At 35.5% G+C, this 20,926-nt stretch overlaps 1 pseudogene; it reads left to right on the forward strand.

Annotated features, from left to right (window-relative positions):
* Positions 1-295: 295 nt before the first annotated feature.
* LOC149191669 (protein SUPPRESSOR OF PHYA-105 1 pseudogene) lies at positions 296-1,725 on the forward strand (annotated as a pseudogene).
* Positions 1,726-20,926: the final 19,201 nt, after the last annotated feature.

Raw genomic sequence — 20,926 nt, forward strand, 5'->3', positions numbered from 1 at the left:
AGGTTATGTCAAATCTATACCATCGCATTCTTCCTCCTGATTTTCTATCAGAACATCCAAAGGAACTTGGCTTTTGCCTTTGGTTGTTGTATCCAGCTCCCAGTTTGCAACATAAAGCTCAAAAAATTGTTCAATTTGAATTCATTAATGAGGTTCACAATGTACTGACTAAAAGACAAGTTGCAGTGAATGTTGATGAAGAAGATGTAGATATAGAATTGTTAAATTTTTTGTTGTGTTTGAAAAAACAAAAGAAGGAAAGAGCCTATAGATTAGCTCAATATGTGTATTCTTGATGTGTGTTGGTCCTGTGACTATAGGACAAAGGAACTCAATCTTTCCCAATAAAAATCACATAGCTAGAGATACAACAAACAAGTTCGAAAAGTTTATTTATGAAAACAATGAAAGGTTGAAGTGTAACGATAATTCAATAGATAAAGAATCATATGTAGCTGAAATAGGAAAAGGTGGCTTCCATCAGGAGGAAATTTCTAGCAGGTCAAAGACTTTTACATCAAAAGGGGCAAGATTGCCGAAAACTTTCAAGCATCTAGAACAAGTATACTTTCCCATGCAAGGAAATATTGAGCCATATAAAAAGGATTGTAGTAATTCTTGGAGTTCTTAAAAAATCCCACATAAAGTATCTAGTATCAATCTTTTGAATAGGGATGCTAACAAAATTAGAGACAAGAAACTATTAATGTGGATCATCTTGGTTGTTTTTTTGACAATATATGTAACTATGCTCATTACATCTGGTTTGAAGTACGAGCCACTTTATGACATGGAGACCTGCTTAATACTACAAATTTGATATGCTCGATGAGATTTGACCTAGACCATGAATTATTTGTAATAGCTAGAGTGTCCAAGAAGATCAAAGTCTTTGGTTTTGATGTAGCTTTGAAAGAAAATGTAGACATTCATTATCCTATTGTTGATATGGCTAGTAACACGAAGCTTAGTAATATCTACTGGAACAATTACATCAAAATATATGTTGCATCAGCTGATTATGATGGTATCGTATAAGTTTGGCGATGTTAACATAGGTCAAAATTTCACACAGTATATAGTGAACGTCAGAAATGGGCATGGTTTGTAGACTTTTCCCAAGTGTGCCCAATAAAGCTAGCAAGTGCAAGTGATGATTGCACTGTGAGACTTTGGAGAATTAATTAGCAAAGAAACATTGGTACAATCAACACTGTGGAAAATGTTTGTTGTGTGCAGTTTCCACCTAATTCTGCAAATATGATGTTATGATTTGTGTAATAAAAAATTCCATGGTGCACTTTGGCAAGTCATGGGAAGGCTATTAGTTATGTGAAGTTCATAGATTCCAGCAGAAATGTTTTTTCATCTATAGATTACACACTCAAGTTGTGGGATCTTACAAAAGAAAATTATCTTGGGGTATTCAATAATGCTTGTATTTTTACCTTTATTGGTCATACCAATGAGAATGATTTTGTGGGGATTTTTTGTCGTGGATGGATATACTGCATGTGGTTCATAGACAAATTCTATTTTTTCCTACTACAAAACTTTGCCTATGCCTATGGGACACATAGATTTGGATTTGTAGACCCTATATCTGGTCAAGAGATGGAAGATAATATTGGTCAATTTGTTTCAAGTGTATGTTGGAGAGGGAAATCAAAACTAATGGTGGTTGCAAATTCCACTGGCAATATTAACTTGTTAGTGATGGTTTGAGAGTTGAAAAAACCATCATGGCATAGTTTTTTGAAAGATCAAAAAAAGAGTGCCCAGTTGTTCCCTTTATTCCCCATATTGTTGTCATATTTGATATACTTAATGGAAGGGGAGAAATTGAAAATTGGTTGTGACTTGGAATTTTGAGGGCATGATAAATATAACACATCCACTACCAGGATTGGTGAAGATATTTCTTTGGCTTGGATATCACCGCTTGTGAAGGTGCTATGAGATGCATGGTAGTTTGTGTAAAAAATGTGACTTATATTGGAGCTTGAAATTGTGATTAGCCTTGGTCTTAAATCCCATCGCAAATCACATTTCTAGTTATCAGTGGCAATATTATTATCAAATGTGACCTGCGTTAAAATCTAAAGATGTGACTCACACTTGGAAATGTGACATGCGCTAAAGTATAAGATGTGACTTACACTTGAAAATGTGACCTTTGCGACTTGCACTAAATCCTACGAATGCAACTTGAACTTGAAAATGTGACCCGTGCTAACACTTGGACCTGTAACTACATTATAATCTAGATCAGCAACCCGTGTAATAACACTTGACAATTAAAAGCATATTGTTATGAGTTTGGCTGCCTCAATTCACCATTGAGATAATCAATTGAAAACTGTTAGATATCTGTTAAACAATGGAATATTTTCTTAGGTTAAAGATGCATCTGATTACTCAAGGTTGGATAGTTCATAGATCAAAACTACGTTCCAAGAACTCTATACAAAGTGTTAGAAAATACAAAGTGGTAGCTTATTAATTAAACTTGTCCTTAACCTTAATACTTACTTGTGAACTTAGTTAGTCTTATTGTGTTCTTTATTCAAATATTTTCATCAAACAAATATTAAGAACAAGAATAGCAACAATAGAGGAGACAAATATTAGGCTCTCAACCAGGGTGAAACCCCTCCAAGGGGAAAACCCAGAAAACCCTTCTCTTATAGATTATGCTTCAAACGAGATAAAAAGAACAAAACCCTAGACCATGTCCTCCTCCAAGTACTAATTCATCTCTTCAACAAGTCCTTCTCTTGATTCTACACCAACCAGCATCAAAATACAACTTTGACTTGCCAGCTTCAATATTGCAACTCATCCTGCAACTTCGACCCTATAATTTCGGCCTTGCAGCTGCTACAGAAACCTTAATACAACTTCCTCCTAAGACCTTCCTAGAGAAAGATAACTATCCATAAGGTCAATGAGGTCAAAATAGAATATTCTTCCTTCTAGGTACAATATATTGTACTACATCCTTCTGCAACTCGAACCTAGAATTTCGACCCTCCCAAAAAGCTACAAAAAACATAATCCCTCACATATGTGAGAGAGATAGAGCCCAAAAACAGAAATTTCACTTCCTCCTTGGATTTCTCCTTCCTTCTATACCTTTTCTTGGAGCATACAAGCTCATGAATTGACATAATACACACACACACACACATATATATTATTGAATGATGATTTTTACATAAAGAGCCCCTAGCTTATATACCACCCGAGTGCCTCTTGGTGAAAGGGCATGATCTTCTGATCGTGCCCTTTTACCTAATTAATCTATAATTACAAAAATATTATTTTTTACATAACATTCCCTTCCTCTCAAAAATATGCTTTGTCCTCAAAACATACGTAACGACGAGTGTTGTTGACAAAATACTTATGTCTCCTAGGAAGCTTCTTCTTCTAGTATGTCTTTCCACTTAATTAGGTATTCTTTGATTCCTCTTGATTGTAACTTATTTTCCTTGGTGAAGATGATAACTTCTAGTTCTAAAATGATCTTCCCTTCATCATCTAATGTCGAAAGTATTTTCTATGCCACTTGGTGTTTTCCAAGTGCTTTCTTAAGGCAAGATACATGGAAGATGTTGTGAACACAGCTTTTATTAGGAAGGCTCGAACTATATGCTACTTGGTTGATCTTTTTATTAATATGGTATGGTCCATAGAACCTTAGTGCCAATTTTTTTCTTCCCTTTTGTTTTAAGTGTTGAAGAAAGTGTAACTAGGTTCGATATTTACAAACGTTATTTTGATCTTCGTACTTGTCAAGAAAAAGAAATATTATTTTTAAATTATGAGAATGAGTTTCTTGATCATTTCATTGGTCTAGGAAATTCATAGTCAAATAGATCTTGTTGAGCATATATGTAACGTATATAAGTCTACCTAGTGACTAGATTAACCCTCCAAGACCAACACAATCCTCATGAAGAAGACAACAAGTAAAATGATAAAGAGATCAGTCATGCTAGCCTAAAATTGAATTAAATAGACTAAGGAAAGTCATGTTGGCTCAATAAAAGGACACAACACTTCACGTTGTCACGTCAACTCAAATACAGAGACCTAACCACTATATATATGCAGTTAGGGTCACCACTGAAAATTAAGATTTCAGATTCTTCTTTGAAATTCGGATGGGTGCAATAGGTACAGGAATCTCATATTAAAATGGCAGAATAATGTCTCAGATCTCTGAAAATTCGGGTAAGTACAGGACCTCATATCCTCTCTGATGGGTATAGGAATCTGAACCTCGCATTATAGAAGGATACATCGCGGATACCCTTGTTATCTTAGGTATAATATCAGTAAGCAGATTACAATATTCTCCTCCTTGATGGTGACAGTCTAGGGTGCAAGGATAGACCACAATTACAATCTCATTATAGGTGTAATGACATAGACCAAGTAGTGTTGATCATTGTCTCGGTATGTTTGTTATGAAGAAGATGAATATGATGCACTAATCATTGTCTCGACATAATAGTAATCCCACAACAATACTCTCTCAACATATTGTACACAGTTATGATATCAACATAATGATCTTGGTGAAGACAAGGGCATGATGAAGACCTCAGTGCATCGATGAAGACATGATGATGATAACAGAGAAGAATGCAGAAATGATCTAGGTAAAGGAACAACAATGGTGCAACAATAATGACCTCAATGATGCAACAGTGATGACCTCAATGGTGCAACAATGATGATGATCTCAACAGTGTCAAAGATGAGGATTGGTGTCTTGGTCTTGGAGTGGCCTAGTAGGTCAAGGGTCAAGGTCTTGGTATTTGTCAAATGGAATCTCTATAAGAAGAATTGAGTGCAGGTTTTCCTCTCCAAGAGGGAGAGGTTTTTGCCCTAGAAGAAAGCCAGGAAGCTAGTCTAATCTATCAATGTGGTCTGTCTCTCCATTGAGTCAAGCCGGTAGTTGAGGTTCGTCAAGTCCGAACATCTTGTGTTCTTGTCTCTTTGGTTTTGGTATCTATTTGATGAAATAAGAAACACACACTCTAATATTGTCAAAGAGAATATTGTGCTAAGAATAAAATTAAAATGCCTCAAAAATAGTTATCAAGTTAAGAAGAATCACATCAATCCTACTTTCCCTAGATTCTTCAACATGGCATCAAAGCTAAGGTGCTAAAGTCAAAGGAAGGGCAGCAAAAGAGACATATAAGGAAGAGTCTTCAAGAAGGGCATCAAAGCAAGAGCTTTGTCAAGATTAAAGGATTAGCCCACAACAGTAGTCTACAACAGCAAAGGCTTTTGTCAAAGAATGAAGTTTTGATCACAAGTACTCAGAACTTGGGTTCATGGCAGCAATTTTGATGCCTCTCACAGTCTTAGTCTATGTCATACCATAGGGATCTCAATATAGAATGAAGTTGTTCATTGATGGATATCAATACCATAAAATGATCATCATGGCAAGCAACATCAAGACTCTATGGTTCTACACAATGTTGCAAACTACAAGCTTCCATAATCCACTTATGTGATAACAAGCCAATGCTACCTAAAATTCATCAGTAGGTTGTGAATCATAAGAATCAGATGTATAAGTCGAAGAAACTTGAAGACAATAAGGCAAGCTTCATACCATTACATCAAGGATCTCATACGGAGGAAGCATCATTGCATTTGCTTGAACCATCATCAAAGAAATCAAGGTGAATATTTCATCTTCACATGAAAAGTAAGTATCTTTTCAATTTATATATTTGGTTAAATGATTTCATGATTTCAAGGACATCTATAGGTTGGATGGGCCATCAAGATTCCTTGCATGAAGAAGGAGGATAGACATAGTCCTCTAAGTAGCTGAAGTCATTAAACATATCAATAGGTCTCCTATGAATTTATGGAAAGAGATGCTTAAGAAATATCCCCTCACATAGCAATATTGGAGACATCAAAGTGATGTACGTGATAAACTCATTCTCTAAATATGAAATGAAGAAGGTCACATATTCTTCATGAAAGTAAAAGGGTATCAAGGATGTAGGATATCTTCATAAGATCACATCTACAAGATCTAGGAAGGAAGATAATCATCATCATTCTAATTGATATGCAAGGTAACAAATGTCCATGAACAAGAAGGTTACCTCATTCAACAACTTGTGGTCTCTATGATAGATAGAGAAAGACAAGTTGATGGTAGAAATATTGAAGGTTAAAAGAACTCAACCTTCTGCAGAAAGGAAATGCAAGGTTGGTCCTCAAGCAAGACAAAATAAGTATAGTTAAGATTCAATGCTATAGAAATATTTTGGAAGCTCATATCACTAAAAGATGGAGGAAGCTGAAGAAAAGGGCCAAGGAAAGAGGGAGTAACAAATATCTCCTATGAGTAAGATAGTATCCCTCACAAAAGGGTCCTATCATAAGCTCCTAAATATTGTGTTAAAATATATGACAATGATAATAAGATGCATCATGGCATCATGAAAGTATTAGAAACAAGAGTTCATAACATCTTCATAAGGACCATGAAGGACAAAAATCCATGGCAAATAACATGTAGGATATATAGCTCTTTGGAACCTAAGTGGAGATTAAAGGAAAGAAAGGAGTCATCCAAGGCTCATCATACATCAAGTCAAAAAGGAAACATCTACCAATTGGGTATATACAAGATGCCCAAAATTCTCCGATGGAATCATCATCGTAGGGTTCACTAATATAGAGAGGAAGCAAGTGTTTCAACAAGATCTCCAACGTATGGAATCCATGACATGATGATATGACATGAAGCAGATCAATGGATTGAAGATCTTTTCAATCAAGGAAGATGTTGGAAGAAGCCTCGATGACCTGAAGGTAAAATATGGTATGTATGATTATGTTTAATATTATAATTTCATGTCATATGGTTGCAGGTAACATGGATTATTGCTTCTATATTAAGAAGCATGATCAAGAGAAAAAGGATCTCCTCCTCTAAAAGGATGCAGGAAGGCATAAAGTCAGACTAAGACGAAATCAACATAATATGTCCTCATATGAAGTATGAAGTGGTTGACTACAGCTAAGAAACTTTGATTAAAAGCCTATGGAATGGAATGAGTGAGGAAGGAAGAGATCATGAGATATGCAACCATGATGAAGGCAATTAACATCCAATAGATCGAGAATATTTGACAAGGAAATCTCCTAGAAGGATATGAAGACTCTGATGAAAGTCTGAAAAAGATGGAGACCCTTGACAATGGATATATTTGGGAGATGTGTCAACATGAATGTAGGATTCTGATACCTACAGGAAGATGTCATGATGAAGAGCCATCTAGTATGGTACAATTTGATTTGAATGTTATATTTTGGATTCTTGAATAATATCTGGATGAGTGCATGCAGGGCTACTGGAACATGAGTTGTAAGTACAAGTACAACTGGCATTCATGTGGTGGATGGAAATTCTTGAAAGAAACATGATGGGAAAGAAGTAGATATATGATGAAGGTTCCAAATATGAATCAAAAAGGCCAATTTCCATAAAGAAAGGAATGACATGTCACACCAAGAAGGAAAGTGATCGATGGTTGATGCCCTACAAGAAAGAAGCTCAGCTGAATTTTATGACATGAAGGAGGGAAGTTGATCAAGCAGCTAAAGGACCCACGAAGAAAAATTTGTTGATATATATAAGGGTCCCTAGCTAAGAGGGGGCTTTGACAAGTCCCTGATCAAGAGGAAGTTTGAATTAATATCACCCCTGATTACAAAGGAGTGACAATTGTGTTTTTCCATGTCATGTGTCATGCGATAGACCAGGACTAACATCCATAAGTCTAGATGAAGGCCATGAATGGAAATGTAGACACATGGTAGGCACAACATTCATGCCTTCACTTGGGAAGAAAGAATGGGAGGATTGGGTAATCATCTAGCATCTGATACTCTTTGAGGATGTGTAGGGAATCCAAGACAAAAGTAGGCAAGAGGACAGATATTATTTGAGGGCTGGGAACCCAAGATAAGAATAGTCCTAGAAGGTCATACTCAATGAACACCTAGGTGGGTATGTACCTTAAGAGACAATGATTAAGGTGTCTATAAATAATTGGTCTCGCTAGCATTATAGCTCATGGCCTTTAGAGAGATGGATTTGTTAGTCAAGGCCTTGCAGTATGACAAGGTTGATTGATATGATGCTATACATATGGGATTACCACTCTGATTCTACTTATGAGAAATTCTTTAGATTGAGAATGACCAAGTACCATTATAAATACCTCCCTAGTTAAGAGGGAGTGTTGAAGAAAGTGTAAGTAGGCTCGGTATTTACAAATGTAATGTTGATATTTGTGCTTGTCAAGAAAAAGAAATACTAATTTTAAATTATGAGAATGAGTTTCTTGCTAATTTCATAGGTCTACTAAAGTCAAAGTCAAAGAGCTCTTCTTGAGCATATATGTAATGTATATAAGTCTACCTAGTCACTAGATTATCCCTCCAAGACTAGAACAATCCTCATGAAGAAGACAACAAGAAAAATGATAAAGAGAGCAGTCATGTCAACCTAAAGATGAATTAAATAGACTAAAGAAAGTCATGTAATCTCAATAAAAGGGCACAACACTTCATGTTGTCACGTCGTCTCAAATACAAAGACCTAACTACTATATATATGCAGTTAGGGTCACCACAGAAAAGTAAGCTTTCAAATTCTTCTTTCAAATTCGGATGGGTGCAGTAGGTACAGGAATCTCAGATAAAGATAGCAAAACATTGTCTCGGATCTCTGAAACTTCAAGTAAGTACATGACCTCATATCCTCTCATATGGGTACAAGAATCTGAACCTCACATTACAAAAGGATACATCTCGGATACCCCTGCTATTTCGAGTATAATTTCAGTAAGAAAATTACAGTCTTCTCCTTCTTGGTGGTGTCAGTCTAGGGTGCAAGGACAGACCACAGTCACAATCTCGTTACAGATGTCATGACATAGACCTTAGTGTTGATCACTATATCAGTATGCTTGTTATGAAGAAGATGAAGATGATACTCTAATCATTGTCTCGACATAATAGTAATCCCACAACAATACTCTCTCAACCACAGTTATGGTATCGACATAATGATCTTGGTGAAGACAAGGGCATGATGAAGACCTTAGTGCATTAATGAAGACATGATGACGATAATAGAGAAGAACGAAAAATTGATCTAAGGAACAATAATGGTGCAACAATAATGACCTCAATGATGCAGCAGTGGTGACCTCAATGATGCAGCAATGATGATGATCTCAGCAGTGTCAAAGATGAGGATTGGTGTCTTGGTATTGAAGAGTCCTAGTAGATCAAGGGTCAAGGTCTTGGTATTCGTCAAATGGAATATCTATAAGAAGAATTGTGTGTAGGTTTTCCTCTCCAAAAGGGAAAGGTTTTGGCCCTGGAAGAAATCCAAACATCTTGTGTTCTTGTCTCTTTGGTTTTGGTAGCTATTTGATGAAATAAAAAACACACACTCTAATAATTTCAAAGAGAATATTGTGCTAAGAAGAAAATTAAAATGACTCACAAATAGTTATCAAGTTAAGAAGAATCACATCAATCCTACTTGCAAGTTGCCCTCGATTATTCAACATTAAGGACACCTACTTGTAAGGCTGGAGTTTAACAAAGACCCATTCTCCAACTTCAAAATATATTTCTGTTTTGTTTCAGTCATCCTTCTACTTCATATGATTTCTTGCAATATTTAGATTTTCCTTTAGTGCTTAGACAACCTTTTGTGTTTCTTCTAACTGATCTTTAAGAACTGGAAGTTTTGTCTTGATAATTGCAAGGTCCTTCCATTTAGGAGGTTCTTAACTGTACAGATCTTGAAATGGATTCATTTTCATTGAAGGGTGGTAAGTGGAATTATACCACCATTCGCCGAGATGTAACCATTGAGCCCACTTATTTTGTTTGGTTGTTGCATAACAACATAGGTAGGCTTATACACATTTATTGACAATTTATGTTTGACCATTTGTTTGAGGATGGTATGTTGAACTCATGTTGAGGTAGGTTCCTATATGTTTCAAAAATTCCTTCCATAAATTACCTTTGAATTTGGCTTCTTTATCGCTAATAATGACTTTGGGAAACCCATGTAATTTGCAGACATTCTTGCAAAATATTTTGACAATTTGTTTTGTTGAGTTTTATTTCCTCATTCCAATGAAGTGTGCATACTTGGTGAGTTTGTCAAATACTACGAGATTTTTTTCCTTGCCATCAGACATAGATAACTCTTCGCTAAAGTCCATTGATATTTCCTCCCAATTCTAATTTGGAATATTTAAGGGATGGAACAGTTTGGGTTTCATAATGTTCTCATTTTTCTTTCTTTGGCATTATCGCATTCTGCTACATATTTTTGAATATCATTTTTCATTCCCTTCTAGAAAAATGATTGGCCTGCATTATAGTAGGTTTTAATGAAACCTACATGTTCGACTGACCATTGAGTCATGGGACTCTTTGAGAACTTTGGCTTTAAATTTAGAATTTGGGCTTAGGTAAATTCTCCCCTTGTACCACAAAACATCATTCTTCCATTCAGCATTTGAATTCTTAGGAGGGTTATTAATTATAGAACTTGTTTCTATATCTTTTGCATACTCATTTCGAATTTCATTAAGCCATTCTAGGATAGCAACTAAAATTGCAAGTAATGATGATTCTTCGTCTTTCCTGGACAAATCATCTGCTACTATGTTGTCTTTCCCTTTCTTATGTAATATATCCATGTCAAAGGCGACAATTTTTTCAGTCCACTTTTGTTGTTATGTGCATAGTGTTTTCTATTGGAGGAGGTGCTAAAGACTATTATGGTTTGTTCGTATTAAGAACTTACTTCCCAAGAGATATTGCCTTCACTTAGCTAATGCATGCATAATAGTGATCTTTTCCTTATTGTACGTAGATTTGAGACATTCTCGCTGGTTGAGCTTCCTTCTTTCAAACAATATTAGATGACCATCCTACATCAATATTGCTCCTATGCCAAGACTTGAAGTGTCAAATTCAATTACAAAAGGCTTTTAAAAATCAGGAGTTGCTAATACAGGTGCCTTAGACATGATTTCCTTTAAGTCTTCAAAACATTTTTCTTCCTTGTCATCCCATTGAAAGGAGTTATTTTTCAACAGATTTGTTAGGGGTGTAGATACATGAGCATAATTTCGAATAAACATTTGAGTGTCGAGTCAACCCTAAGAATCCTCTTAATTAGGAGATGTTAATTTGTCTGGGTCATTCTTTTATCGCTTTGATCTTATTAGGATCTACTTTTACTCCTTCCTTGGATATTATGTGTCTAAGGTACTCTACCTCTTCTTTTCCAAAAGTGTACTTGGACATCTTTGCATAGAACTGATGTTCTTCTAATATAGTGAGAACTTTCTCGAGATGTTATAGATGTTATTTCCATGTTTTTCTATATATTAGAACATTGTCAAAGAACACTAACAGAAACTTCCTTAGATGCAGAAAAAATACCTCACTCATGGTGTCTTGGAAGGTTGTTGGAGCATTAGTTAATCCAAATGGCATTACTTTAAACTCATAATTACCTTCATATATTCAAAAAGCAATCTTCGCTATGTCCTCTAGCCTTATTCTAATCTGGTAGTATCTCGATCTCAAGTCCAATTTTGAAAAGTATTGCATCTAGAAATTCATCTACAAAGGGGATTAGAAACTTATTCTTAATTGTTACCTTGTTCAATCCTCAATAATCTACAGACAATCTAAAGGACCCATCCTTCTTTCAAACTAAAAAAACTAGAGCAGCGTATGGACTTCTACTTTTTGTAATGATTCCACACTTTAAAATATCTTGGACTAATCTTTTGATTTCAATTTTTTGGTGGTGTGGATACCTATACGACTTGATGTTGATTATGTGCTCAATTTCTCTTTCATGCAGCACCTTCATAGGGAGATCTTTGAACACCTTTTTGTGTTTTTGGATAGGTTTTTGAACTTCAGGTCATAGTTCTTGAACTTCAAGTGTTTATTCGCTAACCAATTTTGAATCCAACATCTCCATCTGATGACATTGCACTGCATATGTTGGTGCTCCCTTCCGAAGAAACTTCATCATCTTGTATGACGATACAATTTGATTCTAAGGGGATTGGAACCCAAATAACTTGCATTTTTACCCCTCTCATCTAAATTATATAAATTGCTTTTGATTGTTGGCAGAGTAAGTGCATAGGGTTTGTATCCATTGGATACTTAGGACTACATCCACTCATCCTAATGGTACAGTGTAGAATGGAGATTCTAGATTATAGTCCTGAATCTGTAATTTTACTTTATGGAATTTCCCTACTTTTTAAATTTTATTTCCATCAGCTACCATCACTTTCATGTTGGGCATGGGATATGCGAAAATGTTGAGCCTTTTTGCGATATTTGAGTCCAAAAAGTTGTGGGTGTTTCTAATATTTATTAGAACCATTACATTGGTTTTTTTTATATGTCTTTTTAACTTTAATGTTTGGGGTTGACATATACCTGTCATGGCTAATAATGACACTTGCGGAATATTCTCATTATCTGATTTTGGAGAAAATTGTGGAGAATCTTCAACTTCTTCTAATTTTTATTCTTCACTGTTTGAATCATTGGTTGCTTCACATGTATACAGGTTCTTGGTCTCTTTTCCCTTGGCACATTTATGTTTAGTATCCTATTTTTCGCCACAACATATGCACTTACCCTCTTTCATTATTTTCATTTACAAAATATTTTTGTCTCCTTCACGTAGATGTGGTGGAACATATTTTGTATTATTGGTGTTAGCAGTTGGGGAAAATCTTTGTCTCGAATATACTCTTTCAACCTTTGGCCACTGTATCCTTTCAAGCTTCTTTTCTGCAGCTTTTTCTTTTTGTCTTACTTCTTCTATAGAAGTGATGTCATGAAGCTTAAGCTTAGCTTGGAGATGTGGTTTAAGTCCTGTGATGTATGATTGAATAAGACGAGTCTCTCATAACACAGGTACTTGTGTATCTAGTGTTTCCCGTTCTATAGTGTATTTGTCCACATCTCCTTTTGTTGTAGCCTGGTGAGTGTTGCAAAGAACTCTTCTTCTTTGACACCTTGGAACCTCTTAAAGAATGTGTTTTTGAATTTCTTCCAACTGATAGCGTGTGTCATTTTCCTCCACCACATATACCAATTATATGCTTCTCCTTCCATTTTCATGGATGCATGTCTGATCTTTTCATCATCATTGTCAATATTGTAAATCTCGAAATATTATTTTGCTTATTAAACCATGCAACACTATATTTCTTGTTACCATCAAATTGGAGAACTCAAGTTTTACTCTTCGTTGATATGTAGCAAATGGCGGGGTGAGGAAGGGTTATTGATTCAAGAGCTGCATATTTTGAAAATTTGTGTTACTATTTTGTTGATTGGCCATGGACGATTATTTTGGAGACTCATGGATCTGATGTGAGTCTAATGAGTTTGATGTATCTAAAGAATTTGGACATTGAGTAGCTTTGTTATTCTAGGCTATTTGATCAGGTGTAACTTTCAACTTGTCACAAAGACAGGTCAGTATTGCCATTGCTTGATCATGAGTTATTGATGCTGCATTATGATTTCAATCCACCTTATTTGAAAGAATTGCATGATCTTTTTTAAATTCGTTATGATTATGCTCGAGTTGATTGTCTATTCTCTTTTTTGTATCCCGAAGCTCCTTGATTTCATTAGAATGTATGGTAACCTTATTCTCGAGATCTATCAATTTTTTACTAAAAGCATCCATCATCATAGATGCAAACATTGATCGAGTATATGATGGTGTATATTTTTCCAGCTTAACCTTCTTCCTTGACTTGACCCTATTTTTTTTCTAAATATTGTTTTTATATATATATATATATATATATATATATATATAGAATTAATAATAAACTCTCTCTTTTCTTATTTTTTTTAAATAAGTATAGTATAGTTATATATGAATAATATATGACTTGATTATAATAAAGTTATATATTGATAATACATGACTTTATTATATAACTATAATTTCATATATCTTTTTTGATATATAAAAACTATAGACCAACAAATAGGCTAACAAAATGGTAAAATGAAATGTGACTATTGAATGTTAGGACAGTAAACGGAATTGGTGGATTGAATAGAATCGGGCAACAATGGATGATGGCGGTAGGGAATGGTTTGGGGACAACAAGTGCTGGCGGGAGTTATGCAGTGCTGTCAGAAATGGTTAAGGAAGTAGGCAACAGGAGGATAGGCAAACATAAATGAAATAGGATGAGCTAATAAGAAAGAGAAAAAATGGCAAAGGAATAACAAGGGATAATCACTGATAGGGTCACGATAGTGGGGCAGCTGTCGACAGTTTTAAGGGTCCAACAAGGGACATGGTAGCGGAGAACAAACAAGACGATGATCATTGTGCAAGTTGGGGGCATGTCATAAAGGAATAGGAAAATATGGTAGCGGACAGGCAAATGATCGAGAAAAAAATTGTGGGGGAATGACAGGGTAGGCACGACAGCAATGGGAGGAAGACGAAAACAACAAAACAAGGTTGTTGGAAAGATGGATGGCGTTGTGAAGAGAAGGGAAATACAACGTCTGGTTGGAATTCATTACGACGGTGTTCACTATGGAAAGGAACTGCCAAAAATGTGAACAATGGCACAATAAAAAAATAGGGAATTATTTAGCACAATCTTGAAAACCCTGGCCAAAGAACTAAACCTACTTTGATACCAGATGGAGCATACAAGATCATGAATTGAGAGAACATGATATATATATATATATATATATATATATATATATATATAGATATAGATATATTGAATGATGATTTTTACATTAGGAGCCCATGACTTATATACCGTCGTTCTTCCTTCTTCGAGCTTCCTAGCTACAGATCGAATTGTTTCTTGGGAGATTGAACGTCATGGTGAGTGAGTCCCAAATGAGATTGGATTGCTTCTTTATATAGCCTTCTCAAGGGGTTGAATAACATCAAGGCCGACTTTTAGCTACTAGGGATGAATTGTACTTTTAGAGTTTCCAAAACTTTCTATACTCAAAAATAATTCTTTTTCCCAATTACATTTTTGCCTATAATGATCTTATAGAAATGATGTTGACTCCTTTGACTCATGGCAATGAATCCTAAGACTTAACAAACCCTAAAAGCATGAGAACATGATTTTACCTAAAATACCATCAATAATGAGCATGAAGCCCATGCTTTCAAAATAAATTTTATTTTTCTTGTTTTGTTTGTTACACGGGATATATATTGAAATGAGTACAACAAAAATTATAAAGACCGAAACTAGTTACAATCTTCAACACTCCCTCTTAACTAGGGAGGTATTCATAATTATACAACCAGTACAACATCATTCTCAAACTAAAGAGTTGTCATAAGAAGAGTTGGATTGATAAGCCAACGGTAAGCATCATCATTATGACCATAACTTCCTTTAAGGCCTAATTAGACAAGCTCCATTTCATTTAGGAGAATTATGCTAGAAGGATTTATGTGTGATACCAAACTACCTCTACAAGGCACATACCCCATCCAAATGTTCACAAGGTATGCCCTTCTTAGACTATTCTTATCTTGGATCTCCATTCTTGAGTCCTCAAAGAATATTGATCCTCTTCGACCACTCTTATCTTGGATACCCATCATATCCTCAAAGAATGGCAGTACCTTTCCTTTCATGGAATGTACATCTTCAAGGATTTTGAGAAGCCTAGGGCATCAATAGTTAGGTGATTTATCACATTATAATAATTGCTTGTGATAGACTTTTGCTTATTGATTGTGATCTTATTTTATTGTAGTTATTATTGTATTCTTTTCATCAAGATAATTACCAAATCATGAACAATAAAGAGACGAGAGACACAATATATAGGCTTTGTCAGCTAGAGCCAAAACCTTTCTCTTTGAGAGGAAAACCCAAATGCAATTCTTATTATAGATCTTCAATTGACGAATAACAAGACCATGAGAAAGACCCTTAACACTATATTCCTCCCAAGACCAAGTCACTAGCCTCCTCTTTAATGTTTCTCTTCTTCTTTCTCTTCTCAAATTCCTTTAAATTCTCGACCTCTTCTTGTAGGTATGCAACCCTATCACATACACCCTAGATGTTTTTCGCTCCTTGTATAGTCTCCTCAATAGGAATACTTTTACACTTACTCAGATTTCTTGAGCGAAGTCCTTTCCCAAACTTGATCACCCTTTTCTACTACAAACTTCAGTCTATACTTTCCAACTTTCAAACCCTCAATTTTTCGCATGTGTGAGGGGAATCTAGCCCAAAGAAATTCCTTCGATGATGACCCTCTCCTTAGTTATTTTCTCTTCCTCATTCACTGATATAGAGACTCTTTCTTGCACTTCTTGCTTCAACTTTCTTTCCTAAATTTCTTGTCTCCAAATGAGGATGAGCATTAGTATATATAGTCATTTGTCCATGGTAGTTAGGCCAACATGATCTCTGGAGTGGGCTGACTTCATCTTCTAGGATTCTCCCTTTATTGTAGGTTGACTTGATGAGGGCCAATGACAAGGTCTTGGAGGGTGACTTTACTTAGATAAATATGACTCTTTACAATGTGTAGCATCCCTTCATGACATGACAATGACTCTTTATACTTTTATGACTAGATGACAATATTCCTAAGGGATATCAATGGAAGCCTATACTAAAATAGAATATATTTCTCATGAAACCCATGATGCAAGCATTACAATAATTTTATTTTTCTTCTTTACACCTCTTACATAAAATCATAATTATATGTCATTATGAAGACTGAACCTAGTTACGCTTTTCAACAAAGGAAACCACAGATGCTTATCCAATCCTCTATCATTATTTCCTCGTCACCTAAAGAAGGGAATGCACATGTGACACCAATCATCACTCCCTCTCAACCAAAGAGGACATCCCTATTCTCCTTTTGATTAAAGAATAAATCCCATCTCCTCTTTAGGGAGACTCCTTTCCTCCCTCTCAAAAACCAAAGGATATTCCTGACTTCCTTTAAAATTGGGAAGTCCCCACCACAAGCCTTATAGCTTGTATTCAAAAGAGTGTCAGCTACTTGATCTTTATAGCTACATGGCTCCATCTTTCTTTCACATCTCTTGTATCGATCTTGCTTCCTTTCGAGGTATCATGGAGCCCACTTTACTCCTCAATCTTGTGATGGGATCTTGGTCATCTTTTCTTTCTCATCACTTTCATCTTGTCATTGTTGATGAAGGCCTCATATTGAGCATTTCCATAGCTTCTATGTGAAAGTGATCTCTCTTATTGACCTTCATGTTATCTTCTTATACTTCTACCTTCCAATCCCAAGATGAGCATATCTTGACTTCATCATTGTCAAGTATCAGATATTGAGCTTCCCTCAACATTCTTCATACATTCCTTCCATACAATTGAACTTGCCTCAATTTTCATCATGTGTTCCTGCAACATCCTTATAGGTAGAAAAATAATATGTTAACCATATAACCAATAATAAATAAAAACAGACTTATCTCATCATGATGACATTCTCAAACGAGCATTAACATAATCATGGCCATATCCATATGAATCTTCATGCATCAAAGTGCCCAAGGATTGAACTTGATTACCAACTTAGAGCTTCTCTTCCAAAGATTATACTAGATGTTACCCATTATGTTAGATATTCTAGAGAAAGCCTTCATCATATATTCATTCTAACTAGGTCAAATTCTTCATGTTAAACATCACATATACTAAGCATGTTACATGTGAAATTTATCAAGAGTCACTTTCAATATACATTCATATGCTTCTTATTCCATCATCTAGCTATGTATCACATTGCATTCCTTCATCTCTTTAACAATATTGTTTCCATATTATATGGAAGGTATACTTCCTTAGTCATAATGCTACATCCAAGAACCTTCTAAAATGTTGGTTCTTAAAAGATCATGATGATCCATCTTAGCAAGATGATTGCCTCTAACTTAATGTTAAAAAATAATCGGATGAACAATATGTAAAATGGTCTATCTATCTTTAAAGACTAGATGATTTCTATAAATCAACTTAACCAAGTAGACTCTATATATGCCTTTATCACATGATGCACTCTATGATGTTATGAAAAATCAAGATTCCTATATAAACAATAATACATACTGTCCTAAAGGAAAGATTAGTCTTTATAGGAAAGCTGAAAAATAAAGCTCCTTCTATAATAGTAAAGATCCTTCACATCTTCTTTTTTCGGCTTCTTTTCAGGTTCTCCCATGGCCTCAACTACATGAGCTTCACTTATTTCCTTCCTCTTATTTTCTATTGGCTTGGGAAGTCCCTCTTAAAGTTTCCAAACTCATTTCACTTAAAGTAATGAACCTTGGACATATGTTTCTTCTTGGACTTTCCAACTTTCCCTTCTTCAGCTTCTTGACTCTAGCTAGAAATTCTTGAGACTGCTCATCTGATCCAATTTGATCTTTTACCTTGATCATTGATTCTTCCAACATGAATTGATCCCACAACTCATCAAAGGGAGATGAATCTTTCTTAGAGTAAATTCTTGTTGCAAAGCTTCTCCATTCTAGTGGCAATGCATTCAGTACACAGATGGTTATTTCTGAATCAGAAACTAATTTCCCAAGTCCTTGTAGATAGTCTCTTAGCTGAGAGACTTTCATGAGAAAGGATGCCATGTCCTCATCCTTTGATTTATTCATTTTACATAACTTATTTTGCATAGACATATTTTGTCTTGATGTGCTTACAAAGTATAATTTCACTAGCTTGTCATACATAACTTTGGAAGTTTGTAAGTTTGCAACAAATGGAACAAGAGAATATTTAATGGATTCAACTATGATCCTTTGTGCCCATACTTCCTCTTTCTTGTACTTTGCTAGTTCTTGCGTCTTGCCTTTTTTAGGTTCAGTAATTTCCCTAGTAACTCCATTAGTTCTTGTTTTGTGAGTATAAAGTCAATCCTTTTCTTCCATGCTAGATAATTTGATGCTCCAACGAGATTATTGTTTTCCTTGCAAAAAGAACCCATATGACCTATAGATTCATACATCGGGATACACACTCGATAACCAAGATGTCTCCAACCTTCTGTTACACAGTATTTTGTCATACCTCTTGTTCAATTCCTGTTCCATATCCCAAAGTGCCAAAACATTTACAACTGTGCATCATATCCATCATGATATATAGACCAAAACTTCCCTGAAGAATCAAAGAAAAACTACATTGAATCCATTCTGAAGAAGGTTAACTAAAAACCTAAATTTTAGCATCATCGTGTTTTGCTACACTACCTGCCCATGTTGATGGCAGGTTGTACAATTCTACCCTAGCACTATCAGCGCGAGTTTTGATATGAAAACCCGCTCTGAAACTCTTTTGGCAGGTTTTCCCAAACTAGAGGAGAAGCTTCGTGCGCTAGAACCTTCGAGAACAACAAGATGGATATTGGTTGTTGTTGATATGGTTGATCTCCCCCATTTGGACCTCTTGATCTTATCATCATGGGCTTTCCCCTTGAGATGTGGACCTTCCTCCCTCTTTTGTGGATCCCTAACTCACTCTTCCTTCCTATAAATTCACTCCCTTCCATCCCCAAATGGTTGGTCATTGATTGTTGCATCCCTATGCTGAGATTATGCTTATATGCTACCCATTCTAGCTTGGAGAAGGAATGATTGAAGATTCTTTGCTTGGACTTGGACATCCACCAAAATGAGGTCTCCAGCATCAAGGCATATGTTGCATGGCTCCATTTTTAGCTTATTAATATATACATCTGATGTTCACTTTCCATAATTGTGTAAATGTTTATGCTTTTATCTTAATACTCCTTGATCTATTAAGTAATTTACGTTTGATGTATGCCATATATGCTCTTGTATCTTGCATAGCTCTTTGATCTTCCTTGCAGGTACTCGGACGTGAAGAAAAAGTAAGGAGAAAGGCCAAGAGCGAAAGAATCGAAGTCATCTCCCAAAGGATTGAGCAATTAGCATCAGAGCGAGGTAGGCCACTATATCTCTCTGCATTTGTTAAACGTAAGAGAGGAAAGTGTATGTTAGTTTGTTTAGTTTGTTTCTAGACCCACTCATTGGGCTAGAGGGATTACCTCTCTCAACAGAGGGGATTTATCTTCACAACAAAATGGAAACTCCAATGGGAAAGCTATAGCCTCTTCATCCTCTTTTCTCAACTGATCTCTTGATTAGTTTGACCAACCATCGAGTTCTCAGTTAGTTTGAGTCTGTATAGGTCTGTACAATCATTGATTTCTACCTTAGAGTGCTAAGACTAGAAGTGTTTGTGGAAATATTTTTATTTTTTTCCTTATTCCTTGCCCAACACGCTTTTTTCTCTAGCAATCATGCCGCCAGCACTTTTTCTTTTGAAACAGTTGCATTGATCCCATGTTCAGCGCCAGTTTGGCCATAACTGTCATGTTGATCTCAGAGATTGGCAAAAAACTTAGTGTTTCTGTATTAAACTCCAATGTGTCTAAGCCCTTGAGGTCCTGTCTTGTCATGTATGATTGGATTTATTGATGTTTTGACTGATTACCTGATTTCATTGGCAAATTCTTATCCTTTTAAGCTTCCAATTGTTTCAGTGCAACTAGATTGATTTTAGGGTTTATAGGTCATTTGATTGTCACTTGCCACTTGTGAGTGTCACTGAGTCTATGATTTGTTGATTGTTTAGGTCTAATTATCTATTAAAATCATTTGAAACATTGATTTGCATTAGTTTCGGTTTGTCTTTCACAAATTTTCTTTTCATTTGCATTA

This window comes from Pinus tabuliformis, chromosome 2_2, assembly GCF_031772625.1.
Source record: "Pinus tabuliformis cultivar Carrire ecotype Pingquan chromosome 2_2, CPIR1, whole genome shotgun sequence".
Classification (NCBI taxonomy): domain Eukaryota; kingdom Viridiplantae; phylum Streptophyta; class Pinopsida; order Pinales; family Pinaceae; genus Pinus; species Pinus tabuliformis.